This window comes from Cherax quadricarinatus, chromosome 66 (genome assembly GCF_038502225.1).
Source record: "Cherax quadricarinatus isolate ZL_2023a chromosome 66, ASM3850222v1, whole genome shotgun sequence".
Classification (NCBI taxonomy): Eukaryota; Metazoa; Arthropoda; class Malacostraca; order Decapoda; family Parastacidae; genus Cherax; species Cherax quadricarinatus.
In genome coordinates, this window is record NC_091357.1 from 11,268,315 (window position 1) to 11,283,859 (window position 15,545).

General features: G+C 40.2%; 1 protein-coding gene across 3 annotated transcripts in view; it reads left to right on the top strand.

The window, feature by feature from the left end:
* Positions 1-12,350: 12,350 nt before the first annotated feature.
* The window catches only part of LOC128704173 (uncharacterized), a 78,574-nt gene continuing 75,379 nt past the window's right edge, over positions 12,351-15,545 (top strand). For 2 of the 3 annotated variants that reach the window (XM_070099074.1, XM_070099076.1), the window contains exon 1: positions 12,352-12,420. The gene's annotated coding sequence lies outside the window, so the exon portion shown is untranslated. Of the gene's footprint in view, positions 12,421-15,545 lie in introns of all 3 variants that reach the window. The other variant, XM_070099075.1, reaches the window with a different exon arrangement.

Sequence of the window (15,545 nt, forward strand, 5' to 3'; positions counted from 1 at the left end):
CAGGTCGATTTCCCTTAGCCTCTCCTCGTGTGTGTGTGTGTGTGTGTGCTTCTCACCTACATATATATGTAATTGCAGGATCGAGTCGCAGCTCCTGTGTGTGCGTGTATGCTCATTTATGTATGGTTACAAAGGTTAAGTCTTAGTTCCTGTCCCTGTCTCTTTACGCTGGGATCACTCCTAGCTTCCTGAACCCTGTTATATCTGTTCATAAAGTCGTGTATAGATCCTCCGTGTACCACTTCGTTGTCTACATCGTTCCAATTTCTGACCAATCTAATGCTGAAGAAATACTTCCTTACGTCCCCGTGACTCGTCTTTGTTTTTAACATGCAAATGTGCCCTCGTGTACCTAGTTCCCAAATGTAGCCTCATGTATCTGTTTCCCGCCTCTCGAGAAGTTTGTCCCTGCCCACCTTATCAATTCCTTTGAGTATTTTGTACTTTATCATGTTTCCTCTGGCTCTTCTGTCAGGTTTAGCTTCTTTAGTCTTTCGTAGCTCATGTTCCTTACCCCGAAGACAAGTTTCGTTGCGAACCTCTGCACTTTTTCTAGTTTCTTGACATGCTTGCTCAGGTGTGGGTTCTATACTAGTGCTGCATACGTCACAATGATCCTGATATGTGAAGTATATAATGTTGAGAACCGAGGTTATTCAACTGATGTGTGCCTCAGGTAATATGTTCGGTACTGTGCTCACCTCGGAGTCCTTTCCTTAAGTGAGATTTGCAGTTTTTGTCCCGGAGCTTGGACTTCTTTTCTGGTCTCCTTTGCCTTTCTCCAATTTTCATAACAACCATACCCTTGGTAAGATTGAATCCCGATTATCACTTACCAGACCAATCCTGCAGTTTGTGCAGGTCGGTGTGTAGGCTTTCCTGGTCCCCTTCTAGTAGTAATTGGTATAATCATACCTACATACAATATTTATGTACAGGGCTCCTCTGTATATTGCTCTCAAGTGGATATCACGTGACAGATGAGAGAGACCAAAAAAAAAAAATAAAGATTTTCAGAACAAAAATTATTTTTTGAGTTAAAACCCCTCAAGGAAGGTTCCTTGAGGGGTTTTAACTCAAAAAATTTAGGGAATTGGATCTGTGCTCCAGTTCCCCGAATTAAGCCTGAATGCCTTCCACATCCCCCCCCCCCCAGGCGCTGTATAATCCTCCGGGTTTAGCGCTTCCCCCTTGATTATAATAATAATAATTTGAGTTAAAATTAATATTTTTTAGACCTGTGGTTTTTGATCAATCTTGGGTCGCGCCACCTATCATCGTTGGTCCTCGTCTCTACGTCTTCCCCACGTCCTGCCTTTATCATATAAAATTCTAAACGTAAAAGAAAATAAAAAGTTTTCTTTATTTCAGAAAGAAAATAAAAAAACTTAGTTTTCATTCTCAACTTTATTTTTAACTGTTGAGAAATTTGGTTCAGTAGCAAATCACAAACACCCAACATATTTCTTATATATATCTGCTCTGGAAATTACTCCCCCCCCCCCTCCATGGAGGGCGAGTTCCCTGGTTAAGAACAGCTGTTCTAAACTTATTGTTTGCCAATGTAGTGGATGCAGATGAGTTAATTTCTCACTCCTTTTAGGTTTATTTAGATTAATAAAATATGATTGTTGAATTGGTGGCTTACATGTATTAGCACATTAACATTGTTATCAGTTTACTATGTTCCAGAACTTTACCTCCTTTACATACTGTGGGATTGTGCAGAGTAATTTGTTTATAACAGCACTGTAGGCAATTAGTGGCACTGCAATGATTAATTACATAATTATTCATGTCTATGGTTAATTATTGCTTTGATTTTGATTTTCTATAGCAAAGAGGACTCTGGTATGCGTTAGTCAAACTTTTTTGCAAACAGTCACCATTCGAACTGTTTCTGAAGCAAACGCATTGGCGCAGTGTAAATAAAAAATTAAATACATCATAAAATGCCTCAAACTGCTCTGAAACGTCGAAATGTGCAATACAAACATGTTTTTCTTATTTTTCTAATTTGTGTGCTATGTCATGCTCCATATATTTCTTATATGGTAATAAATTACTATTATTATTATTATTATTATTATTATTATTTGTAGTAGTAGTAGTAGTAGTAGTAGTAGTAGTAGCGATATAGCGGTATTCTCCCGGCCCGGGCCTTTTCCAAGTGGTGGCCCGGCCTTGGCTCCCTCTTTAGGGAGTGTCTGAGACCTAAGTCTCCCATGGGAGGAGGCACAAGTACCTCCTCATCTTTGGGACCAACTGTCCCCAGGCCTAGCCACAAGCTAGGCCTCTCTGGTCTGCCATCCCCGCCCCAAAGGGGCAAATGGGAATGACAGTCTTATGAGCTAAACTGCTAAAGGCTCGGGCTCAGGCACCTACCCTACCCTAGAAGGGTTAGGCATGGTGTCGATCAGATAGGATCAGATCACAGTAATAGGTACATGAATGTTACAGTAAGATAAAATATGAAATAAGTACATGTATGTTAGCTATACAAGAAATCACTCTCTTCCCTTTCTGTAAGTAAGTAAGTAAGTAAATTTATTCAGGTATACACAATACAGTTACATAGAATTATCATACATAGCAGCATATGTGTAGAGAACCTGGGATAACCCAAAAAAGTCAGACAGAGTGACTTATTTCCATTGGGGTCCTTTTACCTTATTATTATAATATAAAGGTTATAATATTTTCTTATTATTCTACAATGAAGATAACATCTTATTATCATACTAAAAAGACTATCTACTACACGAGGGTCATTAAGACTATCTACAATACGAGGGTCATTAAGACTATCTACTACCCGAGGGTCATTACGACTATCTACAATACGAGGGTCATTACTAGGGATAAGGTAAAATTTACACGTATTTTAGCTAAAAAATAGAAAATCATTCCCCTCCCTTTCTGTTGCTTCATTCATCAGACACTTTTTGGCAGTCTTCTTGAACTGGTTCAAGCTATGACTGGCCTTGACATTTGTGGGTAGTCTGTTCCATTCCTTTATTGCTGTACAATAAAAGGTGTTTGAAGCCTGGCCACTGACTGTGGGTACTACAAAGTTGTGCTCTCTCCCCCTAGTACTATGATTGCTCTGGTTCCCAACCTTGACAAAATTGACAGCAAGATATTCTGGACATTGTTTGTGAGCAATTTTATAAACATGATTTAGCTTCAGTTGTTTTACTCTGTCTTCAACATTCAGCATATCCAACTGCTGTAATTCATCCTGGCCTACATGTTCTCTTGGTCCCAGCCCCAGGATGAATCTTACGATTTTGTTCTGGGTGATTTGCAGTCTATCTTTCAGTTTTTTTGTCAAGGCAGAGTACCAAGAAGAGCAAGCGTAATCCATATGGCATTGTATAAGGGCTAGACATAGGGTCCTGCGAGCCTCAGTAGGTAGACACTGTGCTTGTCTATACAGGAACTTCAGCCTGGCATTCGCTTTCTTTACTACACTGTTCCCTATCAATTCTCCTGACATGCATGGGTCAAAGGGGATTCCCAGATATTTAGCTGATGAAACCAAAGTGATGGACTCCCCATTACACTGAACATTAAAATTATTTACCCTTCTCAGTTTATGTTTCGTTCCAAAGAGAATGGCTTCAGTTTTCCCTAGGTGTAATGATAGTTTGTTGTCTACTAACCATTTGCTGCAGGACTCCAGTTCCAGTGTTAAAACATTAGCAATATCTTGTGGGTCTTTACCTGTCACTAACAGAGCACTGTCATCTGCATACAGTAGGAGTTTGCACTTGACACTGATAGGCATATCATTGACATAACATAAGAATAGTAAGGGACCCAGAATACTACCTTGGGGAACTCCACATGTTATCGGCAGGGGTTCTGATTACGTTTTGTTGATTTTGACTATTTGTCTCCTGTTGCTAAGGTAGGACTTAAACCAGTCTACAGAACCTATACCGATAGATTGAAGTTTATTACATAATATATTGTGGTTGACAGTATCGAAGGCCTTTTGCAGGTCTAAGGTTACCATACCTATGAGGTTCCCTTTTGACATTTCAGTTCTCAGGTAATCCATCAGATTAATAAGGGAGGTATCGGTTGAGTAGGATCTTCTAAAGCCCGATTGATAGCTATGGAGAATGCTGTTGTCATTAAGGTACTTAACTACTTGAGAATACACCGCCCTCTCCAGAATTTTAGATATTATACTGAGTATACTAACAGGTCTATAGTTGCTTACATCAGACCTATTATTTTTCTTGAAGATAGGAGTAACTCTGGCCTCCTTGAACCCCTCCGGTACGGTATTAGTGGTGATTGATAGATTTATTATGTGAGCAATAGGGATTGACAGTTCAAAAGCACCATCTTTTAGGAACTTAGATGGGATGTTATCAGGGCCTGTGCTCTTAGTTGGGTTTAACCTGCTTAGTTCTTTTTGAATGAAGTCATGAGATACACTTACTAGTTGACAACTGTTTGGGGTTACCCCTTTATTGGTATAGTATGTTTGAAACTTATCAGAGTCTGTGTTAAAGGTATTTGATGCAGCTGGTAGTTTACTTACTAGTGTTGATGCAACAGATGTGTAGTAGGAATTAAAGCAATTTGCCACCTTAGATGTTTCGTGGCATACCTCATTATCGATAGTGAGTACTATGTTAGACCTATCTACTGGCTTATGGCTATATCCCAACTGTTTTAGTTGTTGCCAGAGCTTTCTGGGGTTATGCTTATATTCTTCAATTTTTGAGCAATAGTGCTTTGCCTTTGCTCCTTTTATAAGCCTCTGTACTCTGTTCCTCACCCTTTGGAATTCATTTAGTGCTGCAATATCCTGTCTGTTTGCTTTAAATCTTTTTAGCAGCTGGTCTCTGAATTTCATATTATCTAATATCTCAGCATTCATCCAGGGTTCAGTTCTTCGTTTAATCCTAACCTCTTTAACTGGTGCAATATTATTAAGAATGGTAGTGAACATTGTTTTGAATTTTTCCCAGGCATCGTTTACGTCCGTGCAACTTGTTATCTCTGTCAAGTCACAATTGTGTAGCCTATTTACCAGTGTTTCTTTACTGTAGTTTCTAGTTGACCTCATTTTTATTGTCCTGTGTAGGCCTATCCTATCCCTAGTGATTTTCCTGGTGCAGTAAATGATGAAATGATCACTAAGACCTGTGGTAATGACGCCTGACTGACTAATGTTCTCAGCGCGGTTGCAAAGTATGTGGTCAATTAGGGTGGCTGAGAACTGTGTGATCCGGGTTGGTTTATTAATTAGTTGGGTGTAGCTATTTAATCCTAGAATTTGCTTATACCTTTTGCATAGCCCGTTATTCTGTTGCTGAAAACAGATATTGAAGTCGCCCAGTATTATTGTTTCGCAATTGCTTTCAACTCCGGACAAGACTCTGGAAAAGTCTTCTAAGAACTGGTCCTGGGTAGGAGGGCGGTAACTAGTTCCTACTAAGATGGGTTTGGTCTTGGGAAGCAGCACTTCAAACCATAGAATCTCCAGTTTATTGTTATTTAAATCAGGTCTTGGGTTGTAAGCTAAGTCATTTCTAATGTAGGCACATACTCCACCGCCCTTTCTGTTCCTATCTAAGCGTTTTATATTGTAACCTTCTATTTTGACCTCGTCGTCAGTCACCGTATCATCCAACCAAGATTCAGAGATGGTTATAACTGCCGCCCTAATTTTGTTAGCTAGAATCCTAATCTCTGCCAATTTAGGAAGAAGTGATCTTGCATTGACATGAATAAAGTGAAGGCCTGTTTTCATAAAACAATCATAATCATCAATATATGGCAATGGGTCATTTGTATTAAAATTAGGTAAATCAATGTCATCACTGCTAAAGGGTAACTGTGCCAAAGTGCATTTGTTACACACAAAATGAATTCTGGCACCGTTGCTATAATTGTACATACATCCATCATGCACCCACCCCTTACACATTTTACATAAGGTGCCTTTTCTGTTTTTCATGCGTACTTTAGTACAGTGTATGCATCTGTTTGGTAGTGTTTGAGATAATAATGGCTGTATTGTCTCACATTGACCTATGTATGCATTACATATGGAGTTAAGGTTATCATCCCTAGCTACTAGACCGTCATTATTGCCGTCATTTATCTGTCTGTTTTGCCTCTGCACAATAGTTTGAGGTCCTGGATTAATTTGGATATCACCACTTAAGAGCGCTACAATAAGAGCTGTGTGCCATTCTTTTTGTTTGGGTATGCGGTGTTGCCATACCTTGCGGCGATAGTGAGGTTTACTTTTCTGGTAGGATGGCAACTGTTGGGCTTTTACTGTCCAGGGCGCTGTTACTCCATTCACCTTTTCCAACCCCCATGACTGATTTCTTTCTTCATGGAATTGAAGAAGAAATATAAATATAATTATGGCAGCCTGTACCCCTCTAATGCCTGCCATTTTCACTCTTCGCTCTTTTACTCATATACAATAAAATTTATTTCTCTTTTCCAGTCCCTAGTACACTTAGTATCTGCTTTAATTACACTGAATTACTAGTAAAATTTCCTCTTCAAAACCCTCTTCACTGCTCACTTTTCCCTTAACTTCACAAAACCCTTACAGTTGACCTCTTCAAAACCCTCTTCACTGCTCACTTTTCCCTTAACTTCACAACACCCTTACATTTAACCCCTTATTCACCCTCCCCTACCCACCTCACTTCACAGTCTGGCTTCACCAATTAACTTCTAACTCCTTTCCATTCTGGTAGACCAGAAAGGTTTAATCAGTGGTTTTATCCTTCCAAATCCCCCTCAATTCCATTTATCGGGGGTTGTGTCGTGTTGTTGTCTCCTGACCTGTTTTGCTGACTCAGCCATTTTTAAAACACTGAGGGGAGTAACACCACCTGACTTTCCTTGAGTTTATAGATATATTTGGCTTTTTCTGCTATGATTCTCTCACTGTACACTGGTCAGCTGAATATAGGTCAGCTGCTAAAATATTAACCTTGACTATTTACCTATTCACTTCTTTCCCACGACTGGCACTGAGGGATAACCGTCCTATACCTTGGAGTTTTATACTGTTGATTTGACGATGTCTCCTGTGTTTCCCTCTCGTTAGCACTGGTACAGGTGATATGATGGTGGTACAGATATGATGCTACTGTCAACAGATGAACGTCAGTAAAGATGAGAATTTCACTTCGCTAGTTGTACGTCTGGCAGTAGCTGCTGTTTGAATGCCGGTCAGCCATGTTTAAAGGCTCAAATCTTTCCCTCGTTTGGCACTGACGAAAAAGTCCTACAGACCTGGCATTTCCTTGGAGATTTAGTTGATCAGGATTTCTGCCATGTTGTCTTCCCGTTAAACACTGGTGCAGTTGATATGGAGGTCAGTTATTTCATTTAGTGGAAAACGTCTTGTGTCTGGTTCACGTCTGGCAGCAGGTCTGGTACTTGAATGCCGGTCCCTCTTCTGTCATATTTAGTCCATTTCGTTGTCGTCACCGTCAGTTTTTATGTAACTATAGTTAACTTGCATGTTGTTGCAGCAGTACTTGCAAATTTGGCCATCACTGGAGTTCGGATAGGCCCAGGGGACGGCAAGATATAGGAGCAGCCTTGTTGCTGCTTGCTGCGGCTGCAGCTGCCTTGATAGTAGCTTCATTCATTAGGTACCTTTTAACTCTTCTTGAACTGGCTTATGCCAGGACAGGTTTTAATATATTCAGGCAGTTCGTTCCGCTTCTTTATTACTATATAATAAAAGGTGTTTGAGCCCTAACCACCTACTGTGGTTACTACAAAGTTGTGTTCCTTTCCCCCTAATACTACACTTGTTTTGGTTCCCAGCTTTGACAATTTTTGCAGCAAGATATTCTGGACATTGCTTGTGAGCAATTTTATAAACGCGATTTAACTTTAGTTGTTTTATTCTGTCTTCAGCATTCAGCATATCCAGTTGTTGTAATTCATCCTGGCCAGGCTGGCCTACAGGCTCTCTTGGACCCAGGTCTAGGATGAATCTCACCATTTTGTTCTGGTTGATTTATAATCTATATTTCAGTTTTTTTTTTGTTAAGGCAGAGTACCATGAAGAGCAAGATTAATCTGTATGGCATCATATAACTGCTAGACATAGGGCCCTGCGATCCTCAGTAGATAGATACTGGGTAGACACTGTACGATAAGAGGATAAATAATTTCATGGGCCTCAAGCTTATAAGGAAGTAGTTGCCGAGTGGGCACCACATTATGTTTCTCTGTTGAGGGAGGCGGGGGACGTACTGCAGATTGGAGTTACCCCTCACTGGTATTAGAAAATTTTTAATTTTCCTTTAGTTACCGCTCTCATTTGTGTGACCCATTTTCTTTTATTTCAGTTCTTTCAGTTTTTATGGGTGACAATAGGAAACTCAAACCAGAGGCCTTTTATTTGATATGCTATTCTGTTTACAATTGATCAGGAAATGTCCCTGTTGGTTTACATAATTTTCTACTTAACATACTAGATTTATGCACTACACTTCTCCATCACTATTTTATTATCCATTTCTCTAAATTTTAACCAATAGGCAAGTTATAATTAATTGATGATTTACTATTAACACTTTATCTTACTATTTTCGTAACTCTGTTAAACTCTACTAAAACTTTCTTACATGTGTCATTATTATAAAGAATAAAGTGAGCTCAGATATCTACGTTTTCTAAACTACTTAATACATCCTACCTACTAGTACTAGGGGGGATATGATCGAGGTGTATAAATGGAAAACAGGAATAAATAAAGGGGATGTAACTAGTGTGCTGAGAACGATTGCAAACAAACCATACCCCGGCCGGGATTGAACCAGCGGTCAGAGACTCTCTGACCGCGGGTTCAATCCCGGCCGGGGTATGGTTGGCTTGCAGCAATGGTTTCAAGTTGGAAAAATTCAGATTCAGGAAGGATATAGGAAAGCACTGGTTTGGTAATAGAGTTGTGGATGAGTGGAACAAACTCCCGAGTACAGTTATTCAGGCTAAAACGTTGTGCAGTTTTAAAAATAGGTTAGATAAATACATGAGTGGGTGTGAGTTGGACCTGACTAGCTTGTGCTGCTGGGTCTGGTGCAGCGCTCCATCCTTGAGTGGAGGTGACCAGACTGGGTGGGTCATTGGGCTAATCCGGGGGGGGGGGTCATTGGTCTACTCCGGGGGGGGGGACATAGACCTGCTCCACATGGGTCAGTAGGCCTGTTGCAGTGTTCCTTCTTTATGTTCTTATACAAATATTACAATCCATAAAATGTTTTCCACACAGGGCTTCCAAGGGAAAGCCAGGGTCATATGACAGCAACTGTCCCTCTTGGTGTAATGAATTACATTTTGATTTGGCTAGTGTTGTGATCTTTCTGGTAGATCTTGTCAACATTGTCATGTCATCCATGGATGTTTCTTCTTAAAACTCATTTCTCTTCATGGACTCATCCTTATCGTTGGGTAAAAATATTATACATTTCATAATCAGTTGACATTTCTTGTTCTCCTGGCACATGATCACAAATAGTATCTAAAAGCATTCATTTATTAATGGTGATTAAGCTCACTCCTTCTCTACTCAATATTTTCACCATTCTAACCACCCCGTGTTTGTCTGGTCAAAGCTCATGGAGTCTGCCTAAAGGTTATTTAGTTTTGGGAGTTTACCTGGGACAGTCATTTTTTATAATAACAATGTCCTTCAGAGTGATTATGCTTATATTTCTTATGCGCTTGTAATGGAGGAAAAAAGAAGACTTTTTGGGGTGAATATTGTTCTGTGTGTGTGTACTCACCTATTTGTGGTTGCTGGGGTCGATTCACAGCTCCTGGCCCCGCCTCTTCGCTGATTGCTACTAGGTGTGTGTGTGTGTGTTTTAATTACCAGTTGTCAAGGTCATTTGTAGATAGACACTTGGCCTGTTGTCTGTAGTTTGTGGTGTGTATGTGTGTGTGGACTCACCTATCTATACCCACATTTGTGGTTGCAGGGGTCGAATCTCGGCTCCAGGTCCTGCCGCTTAGCTTGCTGCTTGCAGGATTTACTCACCCCCTAGCCTTGTAGATCCTATTAAACAAGTTATTAAAACTATGTATAGAGCCTGCCTCCACTATATCTCTGTCTGGGTCTTTCCATTTCATAACCACCTTGAGGATGAATAAATACTTTCTGACATCCCTGTAACTTCGTATATAAGAATTTTTTCATCTGGTTCTTCTATTCTCTAAAGTTGTCAGATTCAGTTCCTTCAGTCTCTCCTTATAGCTCATACCTCTTAGCTCTAAAACTAGTCTCATTGCATACCTCTGCACTTTCTCCAGTCTCTCATTAAATTCTATATAGTGAAGGGGTGAGGTACATACAGGAGCTGCATACTCCAAGATAGTCCTGACATATATCGTATAGGAACATGAATGACTTCGTTGAGATTCCCGAAAGCTGGTCTTTGATTTGCTGTTTTCCAGATTTATAGCAGTTGACCCATATTAATTAATATTTATATTTAGCCAGTAATTCAGACTTTTTTTTTCCTGTCACACACTTCATTGTGACACTTTGTCGGGTACCACTGAATTCGATGGATCCAGCTCACTCAAAAAAAAAATAAATAAATAAATTCTCCTATATACAGTTCACACTATACATCCATTTCTGGAGGTCCTACTTGTCAATGAAAGATACTGTAAAGCATAGTGTACAGAAACCTCACCAAAAAAGATGACCAGATATAGAACTTCTACCACCATGGCCTCAAAACCAAGCTGGGTGTTATTATAGGATTCTTCCTTCTAGCACTCGAGACTTGTAATGACTATGTTTCAGAAGAATGTGAACGTATTGAGGATACTCTTGGTACCCTCAAATTACTACCGCACATTATTCACTTGTGCAAAGAGGAAACCTTCCTCATAAGCAGTACTCTCAACTTTTTCCCTCAGTGTTGACTTCCACAACGCATTCTAAACTCAGCATTGTATGGCGGCTAGCATCCTGAGGCTTCTCATGTTCTATTTCACTTAGATACACTTACGGTATATATGCTAACTAGTCTTACTATGTATGTGTGTGTGTGTGTTAGTTACCAGTTATCAAAGGCTTTTGTCGATAGACACTTGGCCTGTTGTGTATTGTGTGTGTGTGTGTGTGTGTGTGTGTGTGTGTGTGTGTGTGTGTGTGTGTGTGTGTGTGCACCTTCTCCCCTCTAATCTTCTGGACTGTGCCAAAGAGCAGGTTAATAAACACCGTGTGTACCCTTGTATGTAGGCCAGTGTGTCAGCATAACACCTGCCCCTGACATATTACAAGACAAGGAATCCTGGTAATCTTGTATTTTATTGCATCTGAAAAAAATCACACACAGTAAAACGAAATAAAGCTAGAAATTTATTCCACTGTATTATCTGTCTGTTTATTCTTGGTCGAACGTGACACTTACGAGTTCCTATTATTATATTATTGTACGAAAGGTTAAATGCTTGTGGGTCACGCAGCGCAGGTAGTGGTGAGACAGGAACTATTCTCGTAGGCAGGTTCTTTTGCTTTGGGGTTACTAGTAGGTCAAGGTACAGTATCAAATGTGATTTAACACTTTAGAGTTTAGAGGGTTCATTAATGTTATTCTTCGTATGTTGGGAAGATAGTCGTTGGCAGTACTTAATAGATATGGATAAGACTAGAGAAAGAGAGAGAGATAGAGAGTGAGGCACGGGTACAGGCTTCAATGATGATAAATTGCCTAACATTTCAAAGAACCATGAAAATATATGCAAAGCTGCATTAACAAATATTATTTGATTATTAAAAAAGCATATGTCGAGTTCATAATACATTGCAACTGTAACTACTCCTCATGGCCCTTGAAGACCAAACTTGGCAACCCTGACAATACATAAACTAATTGATATAGAATGTATGCTTAATACACAGCTGGGCTGTATATCAATCAGGGAAGGGAAATGAGAGGAGCATCACCTTTCCTGTGACTCGCGGTGGTGGAAAATCAGGCGAGCCAGCCAAAACGAGATGAACATCAGCTTCACTGCTATCGGCTGTGATGGGCGAGCAGAAAAGCCAGTCAGAGATGAGTGAGAAGTATCAGCTTCCCTGTGATTGGCTTTTGCTGGCTGACGGGAAAGTCAATCAGAGACTAGAAGAGTACCAGCTTCACTATGATTGGCTGTGGTGGAAAACCAGTGAAGCCAATCAGAAAGGCGACAGTAGCATCAGCTCACTATGATGGGAAATTAGACGAACCAATCAGCGTAAGGAAAGGAGCGTCAGCTTCACTGTGATTGGCCATGGCGGACCAGCAGGAGAGGGCTGAGGTTAGCAAGCGTCCAAGGTTCAGTTAGTGTGTGTCAGTCTTGGCCATAAGTCGACCAGTGGTGTCTCGTGCGTGCTCCTTTATTTAGAACGTAATATTTGAAGCTGTTTGGCTCTCAAATGAAGAGTTTTAAATGACATTTACAAGCGGGGATTCTGTTGATTAATTTTTGATATTAACATTTACGATTTTCATACAACTCCCCAAAAAAAAATTGAAATCCAGGTTACATGATAGGTGCATCCAGCCGCCCTAATTATACTGTTAAACATTAAAGCTGGCCGTCATTATCTTTAATCGAGGCAATAATTAAGTGATGATTTAGCTAAGTGTGAACTACATTACGTCTTAACGTTTAATGTTCATGAAGCAGTGCTGAGTGCAGCCTGTCCTCCCACCACCAGTGAGAAACGTTAAGATCTGGACGTTGCATGTTTTATCTCGACCACTTTGTTGCCAGACGTAATGCGGCCACTTTTTTTTTAATTCGCTGACTTGTCAAATTTACGTTTTTGTAAGTTTATATAACCTAACCTATCATTAGGTAATATATATATATATATATATATATATATATATATATATATAATATATATATATATAATATATATATATATATATATGTGTTTGTATATATATATATATATATATTTGTATATATGCAATATATATATATATATGCAATAAGATCACAGTAAACAGGTGATTTCAGAATATGCAAAACAACCACTCTGAAAGAATAGAGAAATTCCAAGCGCTTTCGTGACTACTCACATTATCAAGGAACTATGAAAGTAAAGCATCCAAGAAAGAGTGCTAAGAAGCAGGATTGCAAATCACCTGGATTCCCAAAATCTGCACAATCCAGGGCAACATGGGTTCAGGGCAGGTCGCTCCTGCCTCTCACAACTACTGGATCACTATGACATGGCCTTGGATGCACTGGAAGAAAATCAGAATGCAGATGTAATATACACAGACTTTGCAAAAGCATTTGACAAATGCGATCATGGCGTAATAGCCCATAAAATACGTGCTAAAGGAATAACTGGGAAAGTGGGGAGATGGATCTTCAACTTCCTAACAAATCGAACACAAAGAGTAGTGGTCAACAGAGTTAAATCGGAGGCTGCCATAGTGAAGAGCTCTGTTCCACAAGGCACAGTACTCGCCCCCATCTTATTCCTTATCCTCATATCAGACATAAACAGAGATATACACCACAGCACCGTATCATCCTTTGCGGATGATACTAGGATCTGCATGAGGCTGTCATCTGCTGAGGACGCGGTTAACCTCCAAGAAGATATAAACAAAGTTTTCCAGTGGGCAACGGTAAACAATATGATGTTCAATGAGGACAAATTCCAACTACTCCGTTATGGAAAACTGGAGGAGATAATAACTAGAACAGAGTATACTACTGACTCCGGCCATACGATAGAGCAGAAAAATAATGTAAGGGACCTTGGAGTACTAATGTCTGAGGATCTCACTTTCAAGGATCACAACAGTGCCACGATCGCACGTGCAAAGAAAATGATAGGATGGATAATGAGAACTTTCAAAACGAGAGATGCCAAGCCCATGATGATCCTTTTCAAATCACTTGTTCTCTCTAGGCTGGAATACTGCTGTACATTAACATCTCCATACAAAGCAGGTGAAATCGCAGATCTAGAGAGTGTACAGAGATCCTTTACTGCACGTATAAGTTCTGTCAAGCACCTTAACTACTGGGAACGCTTGGAAGCACTTGACTTGTACTCGTTGGAACGCAGGAGGGAGAGATATATCATAATCTACACTTGGAAAATCTTGGAAGGAATGGTCCCAAATCTGCACACAGAAATCACTCCCTACGAAAGTAAAAGACTGGGCAGGCGATGCAAAATGCCGCCAATAAAAAGTAGGGGCGCCATTGGTACACTTAAGAGAAAACACCATAAGTGTCCGGGGCCCAAAACTGTTCAACAGCCTCCCATCAAGCATTAGGGAAATTGCCAATAAACCCCTGGCTGCCTTCAAGAGAGAGCTGGACAGATACCTAAAATCAGTGCCGGATCAGCCGGGCTGTGGCTCGTACGTCGGACTGCGTGCGGCCAGCAGTAACAGCCTAGTTGATCAGGCCCTGATCCATCGGGAGGCCTGGTCATGGACCGGGCCGCGGGGGCGTTGATCCCCGGAATAACCTCCAGGTAACCTCCAGGTAAGGAAGCTATATAAGGGGTCTGGCCAACACCTCACTATCAGGTGTTTAACCGTTGTGGGATCTGATAGTGAGGTGTTGGCCAGACCCCTTATATAGCTTCCTTGGATGCTTTACTTTCATAGTTCCTTGATAATGTGAGTAGTCACGAAAGCGCTTGGAATTTCTCTATTCTTTCAGAGTGGTTGTTTTGCATATTTATATATATATATATATATATATATATATATATATATATATATATATATATATATATATATATATATATATATATATATATATATATACATATGCCTCCGTATATACACACATAACTACTATGCACCTAACAGTATTTATGCTGAAATATACACCTCTTAGTGTACATACCCGGTGTGAGATAGGCTAAAGAGTGGGACACAGGTCGTGGATTTCTGCTCGATGTTACCCTTTAGGAGGGAGGGAGGGTGCCTTATGTTGGGTAAGGGCTCTTGATCCAAGGAATCCTTGGTGCTGTATGACCCCCGCGGGTTTATCGTTTCCCCCTAGTATAAAAACTTGAGAGCTTGTGCATCTTTGTCAGTTGGCTGAGAAAGTGTTCCCAGGCAGGTGAGTCAAGTTTCCAGTCCCCCTCAGGAAGTCGCACAAAGAACACACCATAGCAGTATTTCGTACACACACACACACACCCTCATGACTCAAACAACATTCCTCCAGCTATTAAAAACAGAAACCTAGCCACCTCATCATCAAAACTCACAAGTCCCTAGCTGTCTAGTTTCTAAGCGATTAATTAGCCATCTTGGTACTCCAACAGTACGTCAAGGTTTTTTTACTGAAGGAATGTTCCCTCAATAGAGATTTCCAAATGTTGCACAAGTTTCTCACTCTTCAGCTTGTTGGTTTTTCTAAATCATTACATCACAGTACGTCAGGGGTCATTATTGTTCAACCAGTTACATGCTGTCTCATCCATCCATTCTTCAGTGAACCCATTACTTTATCACTACCTAACGTTTTTTTGCATT